Source organism: Catharus ustulatus, chromosome Z (genome assembly GCF_009819885.2).
Source record: "Catharus ustulatus isolate bCatUst1 chromosome Z, bCatUst1.pri.v2, whole genome shotgun sequence".
NCBI lineage: Eukaryota > Metazoa > Chordata > Aves > Passeriformes > Turdidae > Catharus > Catharus ustulatus.
Window position 1 is genome coordinate 30430997 of NC_046262.2, and position 25115 is coordinate 30456111.

General features: G+C 36.7%; 1 protein-coding gene across 48 annotated transcripts in view; it reads right to left on the minus strand.

Annotated features, from left to right (window-relative positions):
• PTPRD (protein tyrosine phosphatase receptor type D) overlaps positions 1-25115 on the minus strand; it is a 1216292-nt gene that overhangs the window by 933146 nt on the left and 258031 nt on the right. For all 48 annotated transcript variants that reach the window (XM_033085150.2, XM_033085149.2, XM_033085148.2 and 45 more), the window contains exon 3: positions 23905-23977. The gene's annotated coding sequence lies outside the window, so the exon portion shown is untranslated. The remainder of the gene's footprint in view (positions 1-23904; positions 23978-25115) is intronic.

Sequence of the window (25115 nt, forward strand, 5' to 3'; positions counted from 1 at the left end):
TACATTGTATGGACGAAAGAACACTTCTATTGCTGAACACAATTTTGATTATGTGTAATGGGCAGTGTTGTTTTTAAAAGCATGTAATGGTTCTACATGATCCACAGCGGTATGTTGTATATATTGTTTTAAAATTCGGGCATTGTAATAATCTTACTAAAATAATTTGTGAGAGTGTCTATAGTGATCTTTATATGAACATCAGTTAACAGAGGAGCAGCTACAGTTTTTAGCTTCCACGAAATGGAGCCTTAGTATATTCAGGTTCCACTATCTTACTTTTCTGCATAAAATAAAAATAAGAGAATGAAATGTTACAAATTAGATATTGCACATTGTTACTTTTTTGGTTTTTTGATTATTATTTATTTTGCTTTTTTTAATATGGCACCAACAGTGTGTACCTTATTTTTGAATATTTACAACACAGTGTGGAAATTACAATAGCACCCAACGTTTTCTAAATGTCTGTATATTTTGGCACCCAAACTGATAATTTCTATTGAGATAAGTAAAAAAACCAAAAAAACCCCAACAACAAAGTTCACTAACATAAAGCTAGATCTGAACCTGACCAAGAATCTGACTGCATACTACTTTAATACTATAAATGGGCACTGAAATATTCTCTCTCCTCTCTGTTTCTGATTATATTAACATAATGATTTTTCAAACCTAGTCAGCATTACGCTTTGTCATTGCTAGTGCATGTTATGCAGAATTCAAGCATCTGACATCATGGGGTTTATATCAATATTCTAAAGACCTGTATCATCAAAATAGTTAATTAATGGCTTAAAATGTTTCATCTTACCATTGACTAGCACATTCTATTTATACTACTTATTTATAATTACTGATGTCCCACGAGAATAGCTTTTAACAACTACTAGAAAGCAGATGTTCCATTTCCTGAAGTAAAATGAAATGATTTTGCCTTTTTGAGTATAAAAACAAAAGGAAAGAAAAATATAAGAAATTTTGTTCACGCACAAGGAAGAAATATACATAGAAAGATATAAACTCCCTACACACACAAATAGAAAGTCCAGTCTCAGGGATATACAAGTTGTTCTTTGCAAGAACAACTTGCTCAGTTGTTAGAATAGTCACATAAGTCACTGGTGACCACTTACTTACATAGAATATGCCTAGCTCTTAACCTAACTGCAGATCCATCACGGGAAAAATCCTCAAAAAATAATCAGTTAGGTGTTGATGATTCTATTCTGTCTTATAATCTAAACATGTTAGATCAGAAAGAAAATGTACTCATATGAATAACTGTATTTTTGTAACAATGCTCCCTGGGAAGGGAGAACTGTGAAAACCCTAGTGCTTTGGAATTTCAGGTAGGTATTGGTCTGGGAAGCATTTTTATAAAAAGTTTTATCTAAACCAATTGCTTATATACATAAATAAAAATAAGTACTGCACAAAGTTCTGCCACTAGATCTTAAGAGATTTATCTGGTATACAGCATCAAGACCCAGGGATTTATAGGAGTGAAAAAATGGCCTCCTATATAGTGGGATCAAAAGAAGCCTACTGATATTTCAGCTTGAGAACTAGCAGACTTCATGACTCCAGTTGAATTTAACCAATCAAAAGCTCTGAACACTAGCAGTATGAACAAAATGTTTTCTGTACTTCCTCTACACCACTGTTAGATGTTCTGGGGTGAAAATTCTTAGACTCATAGGACTGTACATCTGTCACTGCTTACCATCCCTGCTGTTTCGATAATTTTTTCTTTCCATCCCACAACCTCTGTCCTGCTTACTGGCAAAAGGAAACATGTTTTCCTGCATATGTGTAGAAATTACAGTGAATATTGGAGAGATGTGCAAGAAGAAGATATGGCAAAGAAGTAGGATAGTATTTACACATATAATTGCAGTATAATCCACTTTTTAAAAAGAGCAGATTAGCTAAGAGAAATTTAATAAATTCCTTCTGCTCATTTATGATAGTAAAAGACTGCATCAGTGTGTAATTCAAAGGAACTCAATGATTTCATAGTACACTGGCGAAAACTGAGTTGGCATAGTTGACTTATTGACACTAGCTATTCTCCTGCTGTCACTTTTAATTCTCTATAAACAATTCTCTCTAACATCCCCTACTGCCAGAGACAATTCACACTCTGTGAATGATGGGGACCACCCAGGACAATAGTATGCATTTTCTCATATAATACCTGAAAACTCTAAGGTTTAAACCAATCGTGCAAAAACGACTATTTGAATTTGGGTTTCTATTTAAAAAAAATTATCTCCAATTATAATACAGCTATAAAATATAGCTACATTTTTATGAAATAAAATGTATACCTGTACTTTTTTTTAAACCTGTATATTTCTATCTATACCTGTACTTTTTTCCCTGATCAAACATATTCAGATTTTACTTGCATGTCTTTCTTGTAGAGAACACATATTATGGATAAAACTTTATATACACATAAAAATAAAACTAAGCAGGACCTGGTACTTCTTGCCAGAAGTATTTTGTGGCATTTGTCCCATATTTTTCTTTTTCTTATATTTTTAATTATATAGCCTTCTTATGGCAACCATGAGTTTCAAAAAAAGTTTCAAATATTTTAAAATTCATTTTATATATCAGGTAAGGCCCACAATAAAGCAAATCAGCTTGATAGTGAAAAATATTCTATTTCTTCTTAATAGTAACCCATAACCTCATTCTCGGTGCTAATTTTTCAGATTTACATCACAGTAAAATTTTTCAAATCAATGGATTTGTACAGAATGGACATACCCATAAAGTTAAACAGTTAAAATCAGGTTTACCATATTAGATATTTATAACTTTTGAGAAAGATAGAAAGAGAAAATCAGAGAGAAATTTCAAAGGATATAAAATAATCAGGTAAGTTTTACAGTTGGTCATTTTATCAGTTTGAAACTGATTTCATGAAGTGAATATATGAAATCTGTAACAAATTATGAAAGCAAATGACTTTTAAACAGCACTGGTCATTCTGTTACTATATGTATATTTGACATTTCCCTGCAATGACCTGTAAGAGCTGAAAAAGGCAGCCCATACACACAAACTCACTTACACAAAAGCAGCAGGGTTAAAAAAATCAACTGTAGCTTTGAATATATGGTGTGATTGTTTCAGATACTGTTGAAATCACAGTAGGAGCATAGCTCTTAGGCAAAGGATATAGGCTGTAGAAGTGAAGGGGACCATCAGGAAACAGTTCTAATAGGATGAACAGTTACTCTCAAGCTGGGGCTCTCCCTGCACATACTCTGCAAATTTTCAGTTTACTTGATGATATCCCCAAAAAGAGGCAATATTTTACTAAAAAAGGAGTGACTTCAAATATCTTTTCATATTGCCATATGTTAATTTATATTAGAAGTACTGTCCTAATCTGCATATTGACTGAGAGATTTGTTTCGCTGAAGAAATGTTTAAAGGGACACAAAGTCTCAAAAGACTGTGCTTCTCTTTAGGAGCAGTTGCAAATTAAAACTGCAGCACTAAACAGAAGGATCCCCTAAAAAAACCAGTCCCTGTTCTTTTCATGACATACTTGTGATGAGTTCTCAGAAAAATCCAAAAACATAATTATCAATGAGAAAATATGAGCAAAAAGCAGTGCCTGTGAAACGGAGTTTCTTAGAGCAAAATACACCACATCCTGGAAGCTGTCAGTAATAGACCTTACTAATACTAGGAGAAAGCTTAATTTAATTTATTTCAGCAAAATTAGTTACTTTTATGCAGCATGGATCAGAAATATGCTGTGTTAAATGTGGTAAAATCATGCTGACACGTGGAGGAATTGCAATCTCTTTGGTCCACCCCTTATTTTGATGCCTGGGAGTTCAGCCAAATATAATTTTGTGACAGTTGCCAAATCAGAGGGAAAATATCACAATCAAACTTAGATAATTAATAGTCCCCATCTTTGGTCAAGTCAAGATTATCCATCCCACCCCTGAAGCTGTTTAGACAGGTTGAATGTGGCCTTGGGCAGCTAATCTAGTGAGTGGCATCCATGCCTAGGTCAAGGGTGGGTTGGAGCTGGATGATTTATAAGGTCCTTTCCAATGCAGTCAGTGATTTTGTGAACCACTACAATCAATTTAAGGGCTTCTTGTCCTGAAGCAGAAGCTGTCAACTGGATTGAAAGCAGGAGCTGTTCTAGGTAATTTTCATTTGATTTTGATTTTCCAGTACAGTGTGTTGCACTGTGTTTAGCTTTTTGGGGTTTTTTTGTCTGTGCCTGTCTGTTACCTGTCTAATTTATGTATATGGATGTTTGTAGAAGTGTCCTGTAAATATGAAGTTTCTTATTTAGGTATGTATATTCAATTATAAGACTTTTATTATACTTTGTTTTGTTTCTCCCAATAAGCAGCAAAAGAAAAAAGAATATAGGAAGGTCGTTGGCACTTTACACATAAGAAAATATCAACAAATATAATTCCACTTTAGCACTAATATTATGATGATGTCTATTTTTGTCTTTCATTTCTCCTATGCATTGGTGCCTCTACTTCATGGCATTTAATATTCAGTATCTTCTTTTTAACGAGAATTTTTTTCCCTTTTGACTTGTAAGTTGTCTCAGTCTCTTTTCCTAAACTCCTAATATGTTCTGATCTTGATTTCAGTATTATCTGATCACTAGTTTGAAAGATATAAAAATCTTCCCATGATAGCTTAGTACATATTTCTCACTATTTCCCATATCAGATCAACTCAGAAAAAGAATATAATCTCAATTTTTCACTCAATTTTCAGGAGGAGATGTGCTCTAGTACCATGATGGAAGCAGATTAATGACTTCCACAAATACTATGATTGTCTTTTATGTTGTGCACTTGCAAAGCAACAAACCATCTATGCTTAACTTTTTAACTTACAGCATCTTTTTAAACTTTCCCTTTTAATATGACTGCATATCGTATTTTCAATATGATATGAAAAAAGACAAACACCTCAAATATTTCTTAATTTCTTTTTGACAATTTTTGATTCTTAAAACAGATGAATTTTTATACATCCATAAAATATTACTTTCAAACTTTACTTTTCAAAGTCATCCAGGACAATTGACCTTGACCCATGCAGGAGCATTAAAAGGAAAAGCAAATTATAGCAGTGGCTCTTACTGCTGTGGAGCATGGAGGCACTCAAGAGCTGACTTGGTTTTTTTGTCTAGGGAAGTTAGTTACTTCATGGGGATTCACATGCAGGATGTGGTGGAGTGATAGCCAAAGCCTGCCTGTCCCACTGACTGTTAACCCTTGCTGTTCTTCCTTGTTGGAACCAGTTCTACTAAAAAAGGCAACCTGGAGCATAACAGATGTGACTACAGAGATCTGGAAGAAATAACCATCTCACTGGTTATTAAAACCGGGTGGTATTATCCTGAATCCTGCAGGTGCAAAAGAAAAATACACTGTAAGAAATATGACAAACACATTCCCAGCTTAAAAATCTGTAGCTCCAGATGATATATGAAAGTTTAGGACATTTTAGGTGGTCACAAATAAGTTACAGAAGAAGACTCTCGGGTGAAGAAATTATGATTTTTATAGTTAACGTGAATTCTCATGAAAAAGGTAGTAAACAAACTGAAGGACGTATTTCTTGAAAAACAGTCTACTAAAAACAAATCACCATCAGAAATCTAGGTAATAGTACATAGGAAAAAGAATATAAATGAAGTTTTATTTTTATATGATTTTATTTTGGAAGAAGATCAATTTGGTTTCAAGTTGCTAGCTTTGTTTTTACATCCTGAAGACAAGAAGCTAATTTCACTAAGAGGCCCATAATTCAAAAGAAAAAAATTGTGTTTGAATGGATTAATTTTAACTTGTTTCCAATTTCATTGTTATTTGGATGAAAAGAAATATTATTTGTCACTTATTTCATTTGTTAAAATTGCTGTGAATTTAGCTTTTGTAGCTTGCAAATCTAGAACTACTTTACAGGAGATAGGAATTTTATCTTATAACATCACAAAGATGCCCATGATAACATATATTGTAGTTGGCATTAAGTAGAAAATTGAAGTATGAACACTTGAAATTCCCACACTTTTATGAAAATTGATTAATTACAGTAATTTCATGACTATAAGGCACACACTTTTGACTAAAATTTCAGCCCGAACCCGGAAGTGCGTCTTAGAGTCCGAAGCGCCTTATATGATCTACAAAGTTGCAGCACTTGCCAACCCGGAAGTAGGAACCCCAGTGTGGGGGTGGTGCCACGGGAGCGCCGAGTCGCGAGGGGAGCAGGCGGGCACGGCCGGCTGGAGCCACGTGGGGAGGAAGGGAGCTGGTCCTGGCCACTGTGTGGGGAAGGAGAGAGCCGCTGCCAAGGCCCGGCGCGGGTAGCGCAGAAGAGGAGGCAGAGAGCAGCCGCTGCCACCAGTACGGCATGGGTGGTGAGGAGGAGGAGGCAGGGAACAGCCGCCGCTGCTGACATGGCATGGGCGACTCGGAGGAGGAGGCAGAGAGCTGCCACTGCCGCCGACACAGCGCGGGCAGTGTGGAGAAAGAGGCAGAGAGTAGCCACTGCTGCCGACACAGCGCGGGTGGTGTGGAAAAGGAGGCAGAGAGCAGCCACCACTGCCAGCATGGCGCAGGTGGTGCGGAGAATGAGGGAGAGAGCAGCCACCGATGATGACATGGTGCAGGCGGTGTGGAGAAGGAGGCAGAGAGCAGCCACCGCTGCCGACATGGCATGGGTGGTGCGGAGGAGCAGATGCACCAGCCAGCGCTGGGAGGGAGTGCCTGGGCCTGTGGTAGCTGCGGCCACCAGGCTGGGGAAGCTGGGACCCGCGGTCGCACGGTGGTAGCCAGGAACTGCGAGCCGCACCAGCCGGTGCCGGGGGTGGGCGGGAGTGGGGGGGCCCGCGGCACAGGGAGGGCACCTGGGGCTGTATTTAAAGGCTACGCCAGTCTGTGAAAAATGTTTGCAAACTGCCAGTAATTTGTTACTTTGTTGCACGTAGCTCAGCTCCTTGCTGAATAAAAAGTGCGAACCGTGAGCCCAGCCACAAGGGGAGGGCAGGAGCGGCCAGCCCCCGGCCAGCGGAGGCCGCACAGGCTGAGAGGGACCGCCCAGACCCTGGCCAGCAGCAGTCGCACAGGGAGAGAGGGGGTAGGCAGCCCCCAGCCAGTAGAAGCCACACAGGGAGAGAGGGATCGGGCAGCACTGCGCCACCCTGAGTCGTGGACCCTGAGTCGCGGACGGTCCCAAGCCACCCTGAATCGCAGCAACCCTGAGGTGTGAGCCGTGGCCACCCTGAACCGCGGTAGTCGCGAGCCCCGCCTCGCCAGCTGGGGGCTGGGCGGGAGTACTGGGCCCCGTGCACGGGGAGGGCGCTTGGGGCTGCGTTTAAAGGCCACATCAATCTGTTAAAATGTTTCCAATTTGAGCACGTGCCAGTAAACTCCACGATCGTGGGATTCCGTTACTAAATCATTACTTTGTTGCACGTGGCACGGATCTTAACGGAAAAAAAAATGGTGCGCCTTATAGTCCGATGCACCTTATATGATCTACAAAGTTGTGAAATTTGCCGACCCCCGGGGGGTGCGCCTTATATTCCGGTGCGCCTTATGGTCGTGAAATTACTGTACATGATCTTTTTCCCCTTTCCAAGAACAAGCATATTAAATCTGGTAAAAAAGTCTGAATATAAAGCAGTCTTTTTTTCCCCCCATAGATCCTTTGCTTCCATTACTAAATGATCTAGAACTGCAGAATTGGACAGGAAATTGTGTTGAGTCACAGTGGGATTATCTGCATAAAATAGTCTTTTCCATACAACTACATATCATTTTTCCACAGAGCCTGTTGAGCGGACTGGGACATGAATCTGGTACTGGCAGAGGCTGACAGATCTATATCACCATAGTTGAGTTGGTAAAGCATGTCTCAAGGAGCAACAGAAAAAAGATAGTGAGAGACTGTAACATTGTAAAAATATCTCTGAAAATTAGTTTAAAATATCTAAAGAACATCCTATTTTATACTTGCAAAGTAGTGTCAAGGAATAGCCATTTAGCAGGGCTTTTTTCCCTGATATTTTGAGCCTTTTTAACAGTATTCAATTAAACAGGGAAGTTAGACATACCAATAAATTACCTCAGGAGCTTGATGACTATTGAGGATGTCACTCAAAGATAGAAGATGATTGAAAAGATGAGGATGTTTTGACACTGCAGACAGTAGAAAAGGACAAAAAGCCCACAAAGTGGATAGGTTGTGTTGAATTGCATTCCTTCACAAAAGCCAAACTATCATGGGCAAGAGGAGGAGGAGAAGAGCAGTAATAGCCTTCAGTTTTTCCCTATTGAAGAAGTATTACGCTACCATACAAATGTACCAACTCCAAGGAGGGAAGACAATTTATTACTTTATGCATGAAACTCTTTGACAGAACTAAGAACTTCAAAGCAGTGTCATAGTGCTTCCCCATTCTAGATGTACCCATAGAAATGTCCAGAATAATGAAACCAAGCAAAATGCATGATAACCCTTACTGCTCCAATTGTATAGATACTTAAAAAGAAGGTATCTAATTAATCAAATTGTTTTAAGCTTTCAGTGTGATTCTGGCTGGAAAAAAACCCACTGATTTTGAAACAATTTATTGACAGTCTTAGTTCAGCTACATAGATTTATGTCCCAATTGTGTCTATGAATTTTCTCATCGGAAATAACTAATATATTTATGACTGCTAGAGAATTATTCCTGTTAAAACCAACTGTAAGGCATCACAGCTCTGTTGAGACTTTTTATCAGTTTCCAAAGCATAGGAAGCATGCTTCTCTTCATGAACATGATTATTAGCAAAAATGATCTAAAAGATATCCTAAGTATTCCCCTTTTCTTTATATTCCTTTTCAAGTCCATGATTTTTATTAGAAAAACTTCAATAGTAATCCTTTTTGTCATGAGTATTTGGGGCTCAGATAATCCTGTCAATGAAGTCTCAAGGTTATTTTAGAATTTTTAAACACTCAGGTCTGTTTATCAGGTATAACATCTGCTTGGATTTACCACAGGCAACAATTAAACTAGTTGTTTCAATTTTACACAATTGAAGGCACTGTTTTGATCTCCTTTTGATTTTCCAGCTAGCTGTATTTCCTTTGAAGCAGATGATTGAGCTGCAAATGCACAGCTGGTCTTTGTTCTCTATTTCCCAATATATGCAGATTAGCTGGAGCTAATAGCTGTAGTTCTGGCTAGGCTTCTGATCTACTGCTGGATGTTGGGAGATCATGCACAAATTGGCCAAATAATCAGATCTCACACCAGAAAATCTTTCAGTCCAAGGAACCCAGCAGAGCAACAGGTGTAATCACTCTATTTTTCTGTCTTCTGCGGCTATAAACCAAAATTAAATGGAAGGTTCAATTATGCTGGTCAGTACAAAGATGTGAAGTATAAAGATTGTAACTGGGCATTTCTTTTCTTGCTTTTCCAGCACAAAGTTATTCATGCTTTTATTTAAAACTGATGAACATCAAAACATAGAAGAATTATATATAATATATACATGAATAATGCATGATGCATGATTTAACTTCATTTGCAAATTAAAGTTTTTAAACTCTTTATAGGGAGAAAATGAAAAACATATAATGAATATTATATTTCCTATACTCTTTGTAGTAAACCATACAGTCAAATATTTTTCACATTGAGAATTGGATGAAATAACTTCTTGAAACTCTCTTGACAGGTGTCAGCATTCACTCCTACTGAAATTGAAAGGTTTCCCATCAGTTCGTATGGAATCAGTTTGTATGGAAAAGCTGCCTATCTATTTTATACAGTGTTCACTGGTCTAACTAGTGAAAGTCTTGAAGCACTCTTCAAAAAGACACAGTTTTGTTGACTAGTTTGTGTATATTAAATAAATTCAAACACTTTATCCCCTTTCACAGTTTACTTAAACTTTGCATATAGAGTTTTTTTCAAAACATCCTATTTTAGCTGGTATAATAACAGACATAACTATATGTATGTCCGAGGCAGTGATATATTTTGAATATCAGCATGTAGGTTCTCGACTTCATACAATGTTAAAACTTACATGTGAATTGTGCTATCTCACCACAATTAATTCAAGTTAGAAAGTGACAACTGAAGTTGTTTTACACTTTCATGTGAAAATTTGAACATCTACCCACTAATAAAGATTGACAAGAAGGAGAAAAAAAATCCTCTCTTTTTCATTCCAAATCAAATTGCACCTAGCCTCCTATAACAAAAAAGACTTCCAAACAATCACTTTTTTATGTAAACCCAACGTGCAGCAAAAATTTGGGAAAAAATAATGCCTACAGAATAGGAAAAAACCCCACAACCTGAACTTTTGCACTTAAGAATGTGACATTGCTGCAATTTGTCAAAGACATAAGTTATGTCTAAAAAGGGAATAAATCACAACTACCAAGGTTAAAAAAATTAATTTTATTAAATTTTAAAATTTAAAATCTATTTATATACTAGAATAAAATATATATTCAAATTCAAGTCCTGTGGTCACTCGGTGAGGTACTTACTATTTAACTAAATGGTAGCTTTAATGTGGCAGAAACTTTTATTCCCTTTGAGATAGCAATTAATCAAAAAAATGTTGTCATATATAAAAGCAAACCTGAATATGAAACTTGTTTGAAGTTATAAAGCTATAAATAAACAAGACTTTTATAAAGGAAGCCCCAGACAAGAGTAAGCTAAACAATCAGCATCAGCTAAGTCTATTAAAACAATATGAATGTCCACCTTCTTTGAAGAAGATTATAGATTCACACTTCTACACATGAACTATGAGGCTGTTTTGGTTAACATGAGCTAAGCTACTGTTCTGCAGTGACTATAAATCAATTACTTCCACATTTTGGTAGAAGGGGGGGATGCAAAATTGTTTTGGCAGCACCTGTTGATTCCACAGAGCTCTCTTCTTTCCAAGTGATATCCCTGAGCAGAATAATCCTGATGATTATGTGACATTTTGTGGTTGGGTTTTTTGTTTGTTTTTTTTGTTTAAGTTTTAGATCTAATGCACATGAGTTACCCATGAGATACTTCAACAGACACATATTTAATTTCTCCATAAAAAATATTGTGAAAAGAAGAAAGAAGGACAGAAGTTTTAATTCCAGATAAAAGACCACTGAAACCATTATGGTGCCTACCAGACTAACCTCAGGTGCATAGTAGTTCTTTCCTTTAATAACCCTATATGCTTATAGGGTTTTGATTATTTTTGACTAGTTTTTACTGACTTTTATTGTTATATTGGTTGTGTTCACAGGAAAAGCGTTATTCTGTTTTTTATCAAAATTCACTGTTAAAATACTGTGTATAAAAAACAACTGTGATCCTGTTTAATTCCCTATCTCTGTAGCTTTTCAAGCTCTTTTAAACTTCCACAAGCTGTTGCAATTTTTAGATTAAACAAATCAGGGAACATGAAACCTCAGTTTTGTAGAATTATTAATAAATATTACTTTTAATTGGGCTTGGTTTACTAACTAAAGTAACTAAAAGCTAACTAAGTTACTTTAGTTACTAACTAAGTAACTAAAAGCTTAATGTAGCTGTATAAATAATTGATTCATCCTATCTTAGCCTTAAATTCTTTTGGGGTTAGGTTTTTAAATTCTTATTTGCATTTTAATTCATGGCGAAGTTCAAACTCACACTAGAATTTTGGAAATTTAATTATCTGTTGAATTATTCAACTTCAAAAGATACTGTGATTATTTTAATAGCTTTGCTTGTTGCTGTGAACCAAACCTTCTTTCTTGTCTTTCTTAAATGTCACAAAACACAATTCAAAACAAAATAAAATAAAATTTGGTTTGTAATTATAGGGGAGCAGAAAAAAGCTTTCTGACTAGAATAGGCATTCCTGGAAATAGATTTTTTTAAATGCAAATACTTCCAAAACCTGTCTGTACTTGTGCTGCAACCTGGACAATATAAGAAGAGTATTATGCATACAGCTTTATGCTCTAGAATACCCACAAACTAGCAAGGCATTCTCCATAATTTACTTTTATGAGTTTCAATTTCAAATTAATTTTACAAACTTAATGGTTTGGGAAATTATTATGGGAAACAATAATTTAGAGTTGACCTTTTTTAGCTACCTGTTACTTGATTGGTTTAGCTAGCAATGTCTTTAATTGAATTTGTCAGCAACAAAAACTATGCTAACAGCTGCTGACTTAAATTTTATAATTATTGTTATTACCTCATATAAATAAGCAGGCAAAAAAAAGGAAGGGGATTAGAGCAAAGTCACCTACAGTAGCACAGTGTAAATGTCTCAATGAAAAGGTTTTAATAGTCATTTCTTCTTTAGAAATATATTTCTGCATTAGAAAACCTGTGACAATTATTTGTCATTTAGAGAAAAAGAAATCACAAGCTGTATATGAGATGATGTGGGTAAATATTATTATATGTGTCTTATTTCTTTAGCCAAAGCTTCATATAGTTTCATCAGAAAAAACACTTTCAAATTCAGTCTTGAATTCTGCAAATCTTGGCTGTTGCTTATGAGTTCAGAAATGTTTCTTGCAAGGTTCTGCACTTGAGTCTGGGCAAATCCTAGTACCAACACAGGCTGAGGAGGGTGAACAGATTGAGAGCAGCCCTGCTGAGGAGGACTTGGAGGTTCTGTTGAATGCAGCCTATTTCTATCAAAAGTGGTGTGGTCAGAAGGCTAAGGGAGGTTATTTGATTCTGTCCCCCTACCTTGCCTTGTGAGGTCTCACCTGCAGTGCTGCATCCAGCTCTGGGGTCCCTGGCATAGGAAGGACATGGACCAGTTGGAATGAGTCCAGAGGAGGCCACTAAGATGATCAGAAAAATGGAGCACTTCAACAAGGAAAGGGTGAAAGAACTAGAATTATTCAGCCTGGAAAAGGGAAGGTTTTGGGGTGACCTAACTGAAGCCGTAGAGTACCTGAAGGGAACCTACAAGAAAGAAACTATTTCCAGCAGCTTGTAGTGACAAGGGAAGGGGGAATAGCTCCAAACCTCAAGAGAGTGAGGTATAGGTTAGATATTAGGGAAATATTCTTCACTGTGAGGCTGGTGAGGAACTGCAACAGGGACCCCAGAGAAGTTGTGGATGCCCATTTCTGGAATTGTTCACAGTCAGGTTGGATGGAGCCCTGAGAAAGCTGGTCTGTGGTACTGGGTTGGAACTAGGTGATATTTAGGGTCCATTTCAACCCAAATCATTCCATGATTCTATGAAATACAGACCTCTTCTTTGTACAATGAATTATAGGAGTTACATCAATACTTGTCTTGTGTTTTGTTTTAAAGAGATATTCTGGAAATGTCTAATTAAAGTAGAACAAAGCAACCAGGCAGCTGAATTTGTATACCAACACATTATGTCAAAAAATGAAATTAATTTCCAGAAAACTAAGTTCTCATCTTGAATTATTTAAAAAATAATTTAGCGCTGATTTCTGAGGAGGGAGTTCTGGGGGTTTGTTTGTTTGCTTGTTTTTAAGGTATCTCTTTGTCATTAAATCATGTTGCAAAGAAGGGAATCACGAAATAGATCACTGTCTTCTAGTCCGAAACAATTTTTGGAGAATAAAACAGCAGTTTTCTTCAAATGTACCATTTTTTTCACTATTTTCATTAGACAAAATTTTTCATAGCTTCTTTATAATGGTGTTTTGCCTAATTTCCTGCCATAGAAGTAAAGGAAATTTTATATGTTATTTCTGAAGAAAAAATATTTGAGGAAACATGACATTCACCAAGGCAATTGAATGCACGTGAAATCCTCTCTAACTCCAACACATACCAAAATGAATTTAGGATAAGCCTTCTGATTCTCCTAGATCTTATTCTTTTTCCTATTGTCATTACTGCAACTCTTCCCTTTGTAACCTAATGTATAGTTTAAATCTGGTAATTGAGACATAAAAGCATGTACACTACTGGGAAAAATCTATGTTTACTGTATTTGGGTAATGCGAGATTTATCAGAAGCATTAAAATACAGTAAGCACCTGTCAGTCTGCTTTCAACAATCTGTTTCATGGCTCCACTAGTCCATATGAACTACTTATATGAAGTGGTACACAAATAATGACAAAAATTTTTAGAGTAAAACTCTACATGCAAAGTCATTCTTCTCTCATGTTTCTGGAGTTATAAATCTTGTATTTTGTTTAATACAGCGCAATAAATTAGGCAAACACATTTCAACCTGTGGGGTTGAAAAAAAAAAAAAGTGCTATTGTATTCCAGTTTTAGAACTGTCACCATAATTGCTAACCTATCTTGTAAGCAATTTCTCCTAATTTGAGAACATCTTTTTTCAGGGACATAAGGCTATACGCTAATGCCTATAAAATAAAAGTTATGCATGAAAGGCATTTTGTTATAAGTATACCAAACTTCTGATTTGGGTGGCCTGATTTTGATTGGTTGGATTTTGGGGTTTTATATTTGTTTGTTTAGTTTGGTTTTGGTTTTGGTTAGTTTGTTTGTTTTATATTTTGAGATAACACCATATCTGACAAGATGCCGTACTTCTCACAGACAAAAGAAATTTATGAAAGACTTTAAGGCATGAATTATCACAAAGAACAAATATGGAAAAGAATTGAAATCTGATCCTGTAAAAAGAAAATGCAAATAATAATCCAAGTAAAAAGTTGATGCCAATGTATTCTTTGCTTCTATTCAGAAATTTCAAAAGGCTTCTAAGCAAATTAAAAATAGTATTGGAGTATCTATAATAAAACATTTTCTATTCTGGAGGTATTTTCAAATTTCTACTAGTAATAATTGTATATTGAAAATGTGGAAACTATAAATTTTAAAAATCTATGCAAGAAGTCAGGTGTTGCGATGGCATAGCATCAACCTGCTATGGGCTTGCTTTGTAGTATGGTTGTGAATTTCATGACACAAGTCATGTTGTACATCATAGTGACATAATTAATTTAAATACTTTCTACATCAAAACATATTCGTTATAGAAACATATTTCCATTCACCTGTAGAGATGAAAGCATGTGAAGACAAACACTTTGAATAAATTACTTTTGCTAAGTACTGATATTATTCTTCCCTCCAAAACAGAAAAATCCACTGTTCGTGATTTCTAGTACATCAACACGTCAGAGCATTCAGATGTAACAGCAACCTTCTTATTTTTGAGCCATACAAAGGCATTTTTATACTTCTAAGCTGTCATCTATATTACTACAGGAAATCAGAACTACAATAATGAATTCAACAAGAGAAACTAAATATAGTTGTTTATACCATCAAAGGATGTTGAAAGCACAGAGAGAGCAGATAAAGAAAAGTAAAGGATTTTTGCCTTTTTGGAATTGAATATTAAGTCAATTGTTAAAATATTAGGTGCAGATTTTTCATACAAGACTTCAGAAAAAAGACAGACTTGTCTTATTGCTTTAACATTGTCAGCTATTGGGTCACTCAACATTGCCATTTGTGTTTACTGAAGGAATAGTGAAAATATCAGTCATCTTAGATTTGTTTTGAGTGGTTTATAAAACAGAAAAGTTGATTAAATTTATTATATATTCACTAACATAAAGAGAGAAGAATACACAGTATTCTGCATTATGTTTCAGAATGGCATATTCATATACGGTTGTTCAGATTTATATTGCAATACATAAAAATCTAAACCAAAGTTTCAGTTTAACATCTGCAATAACACTGTGAGTAGTTTTCCTGCTATTCTATTTTGGAATGCCTGTTTTTGCTAAAGTTCTGCCTCAAATGGCTGCTTCAAATGTGCATATAAAACATAGTCTAAATGATAATTTAGTAACATTTGTTCCTCCAAAGAAAGTCCATTTATTCCCAGGATCTGACCAAGAAATAACAAAAAAGGAACATGTGGGAAAGTAATTGCACAATCTTGTTCATGAATTCTCAACAGATGCAATGCTCTGAAGAATCAAAATAATAACACTGAGCATTATAGAAGTAGTGAAAGTGCATTTGAATTAAAAATTGGAAAGATAAATGAAAAAAAAAAAATTACTCTGGATGTCTTGTCTTGAGAAGCTGCAAATTGTATTTCATAACTTGCACAAGGAACAACAGAATTTTAGCCTCTGTCTATGGAAAGTTTATCACTGTCCTAGATCACCCGGTAATTATTCAGTCTTATCTTTATCTTTTACAGATAAAGACTACTTTCACGAAGATCAACTGTACTAATCTATAAAAAAGAAATGCCTTATAAATTACACTTCCAGCAGGTTCCTGGAAAACATCGATGATAACTTCCTGTCACAGGTAGTGAAGGATCCCAAAAGCAATGGTGTGCTGCTGAACCACTTATTTACAAACAAGAAAAGCCCTGTAGATGATGTGAAGGTTGCGTGCAGCCTCAGCTGTAGCACCATGAGATTGTGCAGTCCAGTATTGAATGAAGAGGTATCAGGACAGCGAGTACGATTACAGGCATCAACTTCAGGAGAGATAACTTTAGCTTTCTTGGGGTTCTTGGAAGAATCCCAGAGGATCAGACCTTGCAGGGAATAGGGCTTCAAGGGAAACGCTGTATTCTCAAGGATCTCTTCCTCCAAGCTCAAGAATCATGCATGCCAATGAGAAAGAAATCAGGCGAAGAGGGCAAGATAAAAAACTCCTGTCATTTTTCAAGAGTAAACAGGAAATACACAGGAGATGGAAGTGAGGTTAGGTGACTTGGAGTGAATATAGAGAGGTGATCAATGTAGAAATAAGACTAGAAAGGCCAAGGCACAACAAGAATGACATATGGCCAAGAATGCAAAGGATAACAAAATGGGCTTTTCAAATATATCAATTACAAAAGAAAAGAGAATATAGACTCATTGTTAAATGGAGAGGAGACCCTGGTAACAGGATGTAGAGAAGGCAGAATTATTGAATGCTTTCTTTGAATCAGTCTTAACCAATAAGACCAGCCTCCAGGAATCCCTGACCCAGGAGACCAGGGTAAATGAATGTTTGAAGAAAAACTTCTCCTTGGACACAGAGGATTGGGTTAGTGTCAGGAAAATATGATATCCACAATTCCATGGGCCCTGATGGGATGAATCCACAAGTGCTGAGAGAGCTGTTGGACATTCTGATGATGCTCATGACCATCTTTAAAAGCTCATGAAGATCAGGAGAGGTACCTGAGGACTGGAATATAGCAAATATCACCAAAGTCCTCCAAAAGGGCACAAAGGAGGACCCAGAAAACTACTGCCCAGTCAGCCTCACCTCAATCCTTAAAAAGGTGATGGAGTGAGGGCCTCATTCATGGAAGGTAAGAAGCAGATCAGGAGTCAGCATGGATTCAGTAAAGACAAGTCATGTTTGAACAACCTGATTGCCTTTCATAATGTGAGTGAGGAGAGAACAGTGGATATTGCCTACATCAACTTCAGCCAGGCGTTTTAAAACCGTCTCTCACGACATCCTCCCAGGCAAACTCAGGAAGTGTGGATTAGATGATTGGACAGTTAGATGGATTGAGAATTGGCTGAATGGGAGATCCCAGGGGGTTGTAACCAGCAGTGCAGGGTCTGGCTGCCACTATTGGTGTCCCCAAGGATCAATGGTGGGCCCAGTATTGTTTGACTTGTGCATCAATAACTTGGATGAAGGGACAGATGCCTCCTCAGTAGTTTCATGGATGGCACAGAGCTGGGAGTAGTGGCTGATAGCCCAGAGGGCCGTGCAGCCTTTCAGAAGGGTCTCGGCAGGGTGGGGAGATGGGCAGAGAGGAACTGTCTGAAATTCAGCAAAAGGAAATGGAGAGTTTTGCACCTGAGGAAGAACAACACTGGGAATTGCAACAGGCTATAAGGTCATCTTCTGGGAAGGAGCTCTGCAGAAAAGGACCTGAGGGTCCTGGTGGACACGAAGCTGTCTGTGAGCCAGAAGTGTGACCTTGAGGCCAAGAAGGCCAATGGTATCCTGGAATTCATTAGGAAGAGCCTTACCAGTTGGTCAAGGAAGGTGATTCTACCCCTTTACTCAGGCCTGATGAGGCCACATATGGAGTGCTGTGCCCAGTTTTGGCCTCCTCAGTGCAGGGGAGACATGAGAGATCCTGGAGAGAGTCCAGTGGAGGACTCTAAAGACGATTAAGGGACTGGAGCATCCCTCTTACAAGGAAAGGCTGACAGGGATGAGCCTGTTCAGTCTCAAGGAGCCAACTGAGAGGGGACCTTGTCCATGTCTGTCAGTGTCTGAAGGGAAGTGATAAGAAGAGGGAGCCAGGCTCTGTTCAGTGTTGCCAAGCAATAGGACAAGAGGCAACAGGCACAAACTGATGCACAGGAAGCTCCACCTGAATTGAGGAAGAGCTGCTTCACTGTGTGGGTGACCATACACTGAAAGAGATTGCCCAGAAAGGCCGTAGAGACTCTCCCACAGAATATTGAAGGACCATCTGGATACAATCCTGTGCAAGGTGCTTTAGGATGACCCTGCTCGAGCAGGGAGGTTGGATCAAATGACCCACTGAGGTCCTTTCGATTCTGACTCATTCTGTGATTCTGTGATTATCAATTAACTACACAAAAATGCATAAAAATTGATTTAGAAGGATGCTGATTTTACACTCAGTTGCATGTAGCTACTGTTACTTTCAGACAATAAGATCTTTTTTTTTTGATGTAAGAATTCTAATATTATATAAATATGAAAGTTAAAACCAGAACAACGACAGAAAAAAAAATCCAATTTATTGAGCATAAGAATTTTATAAGGTGGAGGATTTTTGTGGGTTTGTTTTTTGGTATTTTTGTTTGTTTTGATTTGGTTCTTTCATTGTTGTTGTTTTGTATTGTCTTTTTTAATGTTTCTAGACTGTATTGTTCTCTGCCAAAGAACACATGGAGGGAAAATAACCTCTTTTGTCACAAAGTTTTGGCCAATTCCACAAAAAACATTTCAGACAAAAAGGTGTTCTCTATGAATTATGAATTAATCTTTAAGTATACAGAACCCAAATCAGGCAATAAAGTCTCTCAAAACAAGATCTTAAAATGGCTTTTAAGATGAAAGAGTCAATACTTTTTTTTTAAGTAATCCTAATATTTTGGAAAAATTGGTGAATATATTTGCTAATTTTTGAACTCATGATTATATGATATATGTATACAAACAATATTTATAATAGAAGATTGATATATACGTTTAACAACAGGTTGTACTAAAAATGTTCTTTAAAAAGTTCTGTCTCTCAATAAATTGACTTAAAATAAAAGAGCAAATACTACTAACATGCTAAAATTAGATCACAGATCCTGAGTTCAGAATTACCTGGTTGTGAACAGTAAAATTCTAATTGCAAAGAAGCAATATTTTCTCTTTTTTTTTTTTTTTTTCAGATTATATTATTATAACCTCTGTTTTCTAACTCCAGATTGCTTTTTGTGACTCATCTGCTATGGTCAGCACACAGATACTGAGAAATATTGCCATTACCATATATTTCCTTGCACTACTTTTTGCTGTATGTTGCATATTTGGGAGTGATACCAATATTTTCTTGGAAAGAAAAATACAGATTAAAAATGTTTTCCCTCTCATTTTACTGCAAATCATCTGTAATTAAAGAGTACGAAGAAAAAAAATCAAATGCTTTCAACAGATGCCTGACTAGCTCGTGAAGGTTTTGTTTATTCCAGTTTCTATCCACACAATGAAAGAACTCCAGAAGTAATAAATTGCTTGAAGCATATATAATTTTGTGGACAAAAATATTTTCATTGGTAATGGTTCTGTTCTGTTGAGATTTTTGCAATTCCATTAGATTGGTTTCTTATTTACTATTCCTTCATTAGAAATGACTCTTTGCCTTATGTTATTCTGTTTCAGTAAGAATATTTTTACGTCAGTATAGACTTTTATCCAAAAAGGTGGTACATTTTTCATAATATTAAGATTGGTTAAGTGATTAGGTGAATTTTGTGCTGATGATAAGTAGCTAAATGAATCAAATTTTTTAACCACAGCTACAGTACTTCCTGGGTATGGGAGTGTTCATTTTTTTCCCAGGGTTCCTCATCCATCTTGAGCCACAAGACTTAAAACTGTTTATTAATTTTAGATGCAGTTGACTCTGCATAGATGTCTGATCTTTCAGCTTTCTGTTGTGATTGCGAGATGTGAGCTATTGTCACAACATGCAATATTTTTGTAATGTAGTTTTTTATCCTCACCATTTGAAGTCATTCTATCATCACATTTCAGCGAGCCAAATAACTGTTTAACTAAAAGAATGTTCAAACTGAAAAAATCTAAATTTGTTTCAATAATATGGTCTAGAGGTTAAAGCTTGAATATTCTTATTCTAGCTTGCCAAGCTGTTGAACTGATAGTCAGTGTCAAGAATTTTAATACTCATATATTCTTATCAATAATATGAATTCCATGATAAAAGGCTTAAAAATAATAATTGCCTCCTTTAAGTCTATGATCAAAAAAGTAAGAGACCACATTTTATATGTCTGTATCTAGAGTTTTCACCTTTTTCATAAATCTCAACAAATTAGTTCTAAATAATGAAGACATATTGTCTCCTCTTGCATGTATCTTAATTATTGTAAAAGTGCTTCAGACATATCTCTGTTCATCCAAGTTTAAATACGGAATCTGAGACACAATGAAGTCTGAGGGACATGCTTTATATTTCTGGGCTATCAAAATTTCACCCTTAAGGAGAATTTTATGTTGACATTTTCAGGGCTGAAACTGTGCTCACCAAGCAGAGGAAAACAAAGCACTGAATTTCTGTTTAAAAGAAACCAATACATAAAAGAAGCAACGTGTAATCAATTTTCAGCAGGCATTTCTATGATTATGAAGTTTTGCTAGAATACTTTCTGTAAGAGATAGTTTGCACAATTTGGATTTATGTTTTTTTCATAACATCTGAAATGAAAATGAATGGAAGTTAAAAAATTGTATATTGTTATATACCTATGCCACAAATACAGAATTCTTAAACTAACACAAATATTAAACCACTGAAACTTTGTTGTAACTTTGGCAGGGTATTTTTTCCCCATTTTTGATTTCCCATCGTTTTTCCATTGATATTAATTCCTTCAAGGAAATGTGTTACATTTGATAAAGTGACATGATTTCAGGCTAGAAAATTGCATTTATTCCAGATTTACAATTTTGAAGATGTGGGAATCTAGCCACAGACAATCAAGAATTCTTTAACTGTGAAATATAAATATTAAAAAATAGTTCAAATTTATTTAAAAAAAACCCCACATACTGGTGAAAGAGTCTGCAGAAATAAATTAGATACATATTTATTAGATTTTACTTTGGAATGTGAATTTGTTCTGAGAATGGGTACATTACTGCATCTGAACTCCTTATCTTTTTACAGTAGGAAACAACACCACAAGGTGATAATTTTATTGCTTACAATAAAAGTAAGTTATATTTTAGCAAAGAAAATGAGATAACAGAATGACCAAATTACATTATTTAGATCACACTTCAATCTGTTGCCCATTCTCAAAGGCAAGGAAAAAAAATCTTTGAAAAGGAAACTTTGCATCAAAATGGAATTTCATTGTTGGTATTCACTCCAATAAACAGACACTGCTTGTGTGGTATCACTTCTTTTGAACAACAGTGTAGTTAGTGACATTATACTTCAATGATAGCACAAAGAAAATGTCACTCAGAGGACTGATAAGAAGAAATATCTGTGTGGTTTAAAAGTAACAGATTTATGTTGAGTGGACTTCATACACTAAAATTAGAAAAAAAAATTCTTGTTTACTTTGCAAATTCTCCATGTATCAACAACAAGAGAGCAGAGAATAAAAATCTATGCTGCATCAAGTGGTCTTACCTCTGCAATTGATATACAAAATGTAATGACCATTTCTGTGTCTTTAGAATATGAAATAACATACAACTTTATTTTTCTTAGGATCTAGAGTTTTGAAAGGTTTTCTTGCACTCATTAAGTTCCGGGACATAAATCTTATTCGTATAACAATTACATATAACCAGAATTGTAAAACTATTCTCGCACATGGTATCCAGCTTAGCAAAACCCACATGGTGTTTCATTAAAAAAATGACGTTTTGGGGTTTTTTTCCCAGCACTCAAGCTCCAGCAGTAGCACAAACTTTGACTAAAAAAAAAAAACCAACAATGAGCATGGTATATTAAGGCTGAGAGGCAATTGTGTCTGAAACAATGACTCACAGTCATTAGGCCCTTCAATGAATTCAGAACTTTATTAACACCTAGAAGTAAGTAACCATTGTTTCTGTTGTCTCCTCTTGATATTTAAATACAAAAATTAAAAATAAGCCTATTTCAAATGAAAATTCTCTGTTAGATATTATACATAGTTTACTAGAGGTTTCTAAGACCAGCAGAAGCTATGATGTACAGAAATTTCACAATTATAAGCCACACCTGACTATAAGCCACACTTCCAGGTGTCGGCAACATTTCATTCTTTGTCCATATATAAACCGCACCGGATTATAAGACTTTCGTTCGCAGCAAGGATCTGCGTGCATCTTTCACAAAGTTGCCAATTAGTAACAGAATTGCGAGATCACAGGGTTTACTGGTTGGCTTGGGGCCGTCCGGGCTCGGCCCGGCGCTGTCCTGCCGCCGCCGGGGCTGTGAGGACTCAGCTTGGCAAGCGGCTTCTGCGGGCTCGCACTTCTGGGTTGGCAAATTTCTGAACCTCGTTCATATATTGGCTGCTCCAGAGTATATGCCGCACTTCTGGGTTCGGACCAAAATTTTAGTCAAAATGGTGTGGCTTATAATCGTGAAATTACTGTAATTTATTAGAGCTTTGTAAAAGTTGCTTATCCAGGAAAATTGACAGGTTGCAGTGACCTCTTAAATCTGTAAGCCTTCTCTGCAGCCAGTAAAAGAAAAGCCTTTAGAGTTTCATCATACTCATATGAGTTTGGATATGGAATATTCTGGAAGAAGTCCGACAAGTAGTTGATAAATAGATTACTGAGATTTGGAAACCTGAAAATATCTAACATTCCTGAATGACTTGTGCTCTACTAAACTAATTTCATGATCATAAGCCGCACACCTTTGACTAAAATTTTGGTCCCAATCCGGAAGTGCGCTTATAATCTGGAGTAGCCAATATATGGATGAAAGTCAGAAATTTGCCAACCCGGAAGTGTGAGCCATGAGCCGAGCCGCGAGGAGGGGCTGGAGCAGGCGGCTGCGGGTAGCCCTGGCCAGCAGGAGCTGCGTGGGGAGGGCAGGAGCCAAGCCACTATGGGGAGCGTCCCTGCGGCAGCGCCAAGCTGCGAGGGGCAGCGCCGAGCCGAGCCCACACGGCCCTGAGCTGAGCCAGTAAACCCTGTGATCCCACAATTCTGTTACTAATTGGCAACTTTGTGAAAGTTGCACGCAGATCCTCTCTGCGAATGAAAGTGTGGTTTATAATCCGGTGCGGTTTATATATGGACAAGGAATGAAAATTTGCCAACACCCAGAGGTGTGGCTTATAATCAGGTGCGGTTTATAATTGTGAAATTACTGCACCCAGATTTCCAGATGTGTAGGAACCTAGGATTTCTGGAGAATAAGAATTTTGAGTGTGTAGGAATCAACTGCTCTGTTCATATGATATAAAGTTGATCTGTAAATACAGAATTAATCTGATGCCTCTGTGATTCAGACTTCCTAAATATAAAATCAATCACAGATTTACAGTTTTGGAAATTTGCCAAGAGAGCCTGACAAGATGGACACTAAAGGACATTGTTATAGAAGTTAAATCTGAAATGACAACTCAGTTGATCAAAGTAATAGATCTACACCAACTTACCGCCTCACCAGAATGTTCTCATAGCACAGTTAATGACTGGAGGATCAAAAGTGTAAGACCCTTCAAGATTTCCCTGAAACAGAAAATCAAACATGTTTTATTTACTTTTCTACAGTAACACCAATAAATTCTGAAGGGTTCAAGAAACAGAAAAATTAAATACACTGATGATAAATAACTTCTGCAAACAGTAATCACTGAAAAGAAGCAAAACAAAGTGGAATTTCGAGAGTAACTCTGATGTAAAAGAATATAAATCACAGTCATACACAATTATTTATATTAAAATGATCTGTACTTGATTGAAGTGGTTATGAAACAATTGTGTTCCAAACACATTGTCTTAGTCATAAACACTTTCTTGTTTGTCACTGCACTAGACCAATCTTTTTTCAATGTACTACTTTTTGTACAAAATACCATTTCATAACAGAAGTTACTCCATTAGCTCTTTAAATACACCAAGCATATCACCAAAACCTACAGTACTTGCACCAACAGAATGGCATTTGGTAAATTACCTTAGCCATATGAAAACAGAACTGTTGCCTTTTCAATAATAAAGTCATCTCTTCACATATCACAGACCTATGAAAACCTCTACCATACAGTTATCCATTCAACATACACATTTAGCTCTTTCTCACTAGCAGTCAAGCTTAGGAGGTGAGCTTCGCGATGTTCAACAAGGCCAAATGCAAGATCCTGTATCCTGACTGGGGAAACCCAAGCATAAGTACAGGTTGTGTGGAGAATGGATTAAAAGGAGAAAGATTTAGGAGCACTGGTTGATGAGAAGGAAAACACAGTCCAGTAATGTGCACTTGCAGCTCAGAAAGCCAGCTTCAGCCTGGGCAATGCCAAAAGTGGTGTTCCCAGCAGGTCAGGGGAGATGATTGTCCCCCTTTACTTTGATCTTCTGAGACCCCACCTGGAGTGCTGTGTCTGAGTCTGGGGTGCCCAGCAAAAGAAAGATGTGGACCTGTTGGAACAAGTCCTGAAGAGAACCACAGGGCTGAAACATCTCTTCGATGAAAATGGGCTGAGAGAATTGGAGTTGCTCAGTCCAGAGAAAAAAAGGCTTTGGGGAGAATTTGCAGCACCTTCCAGTATCTGAAGGAGACTTCAAGAGGGCTGGAGATGGACATTTGACCAGGGCATGTAGAAATAGGCCAAGGAGTAATGGCCTTAAGTTGAAAGAGTGTACATTT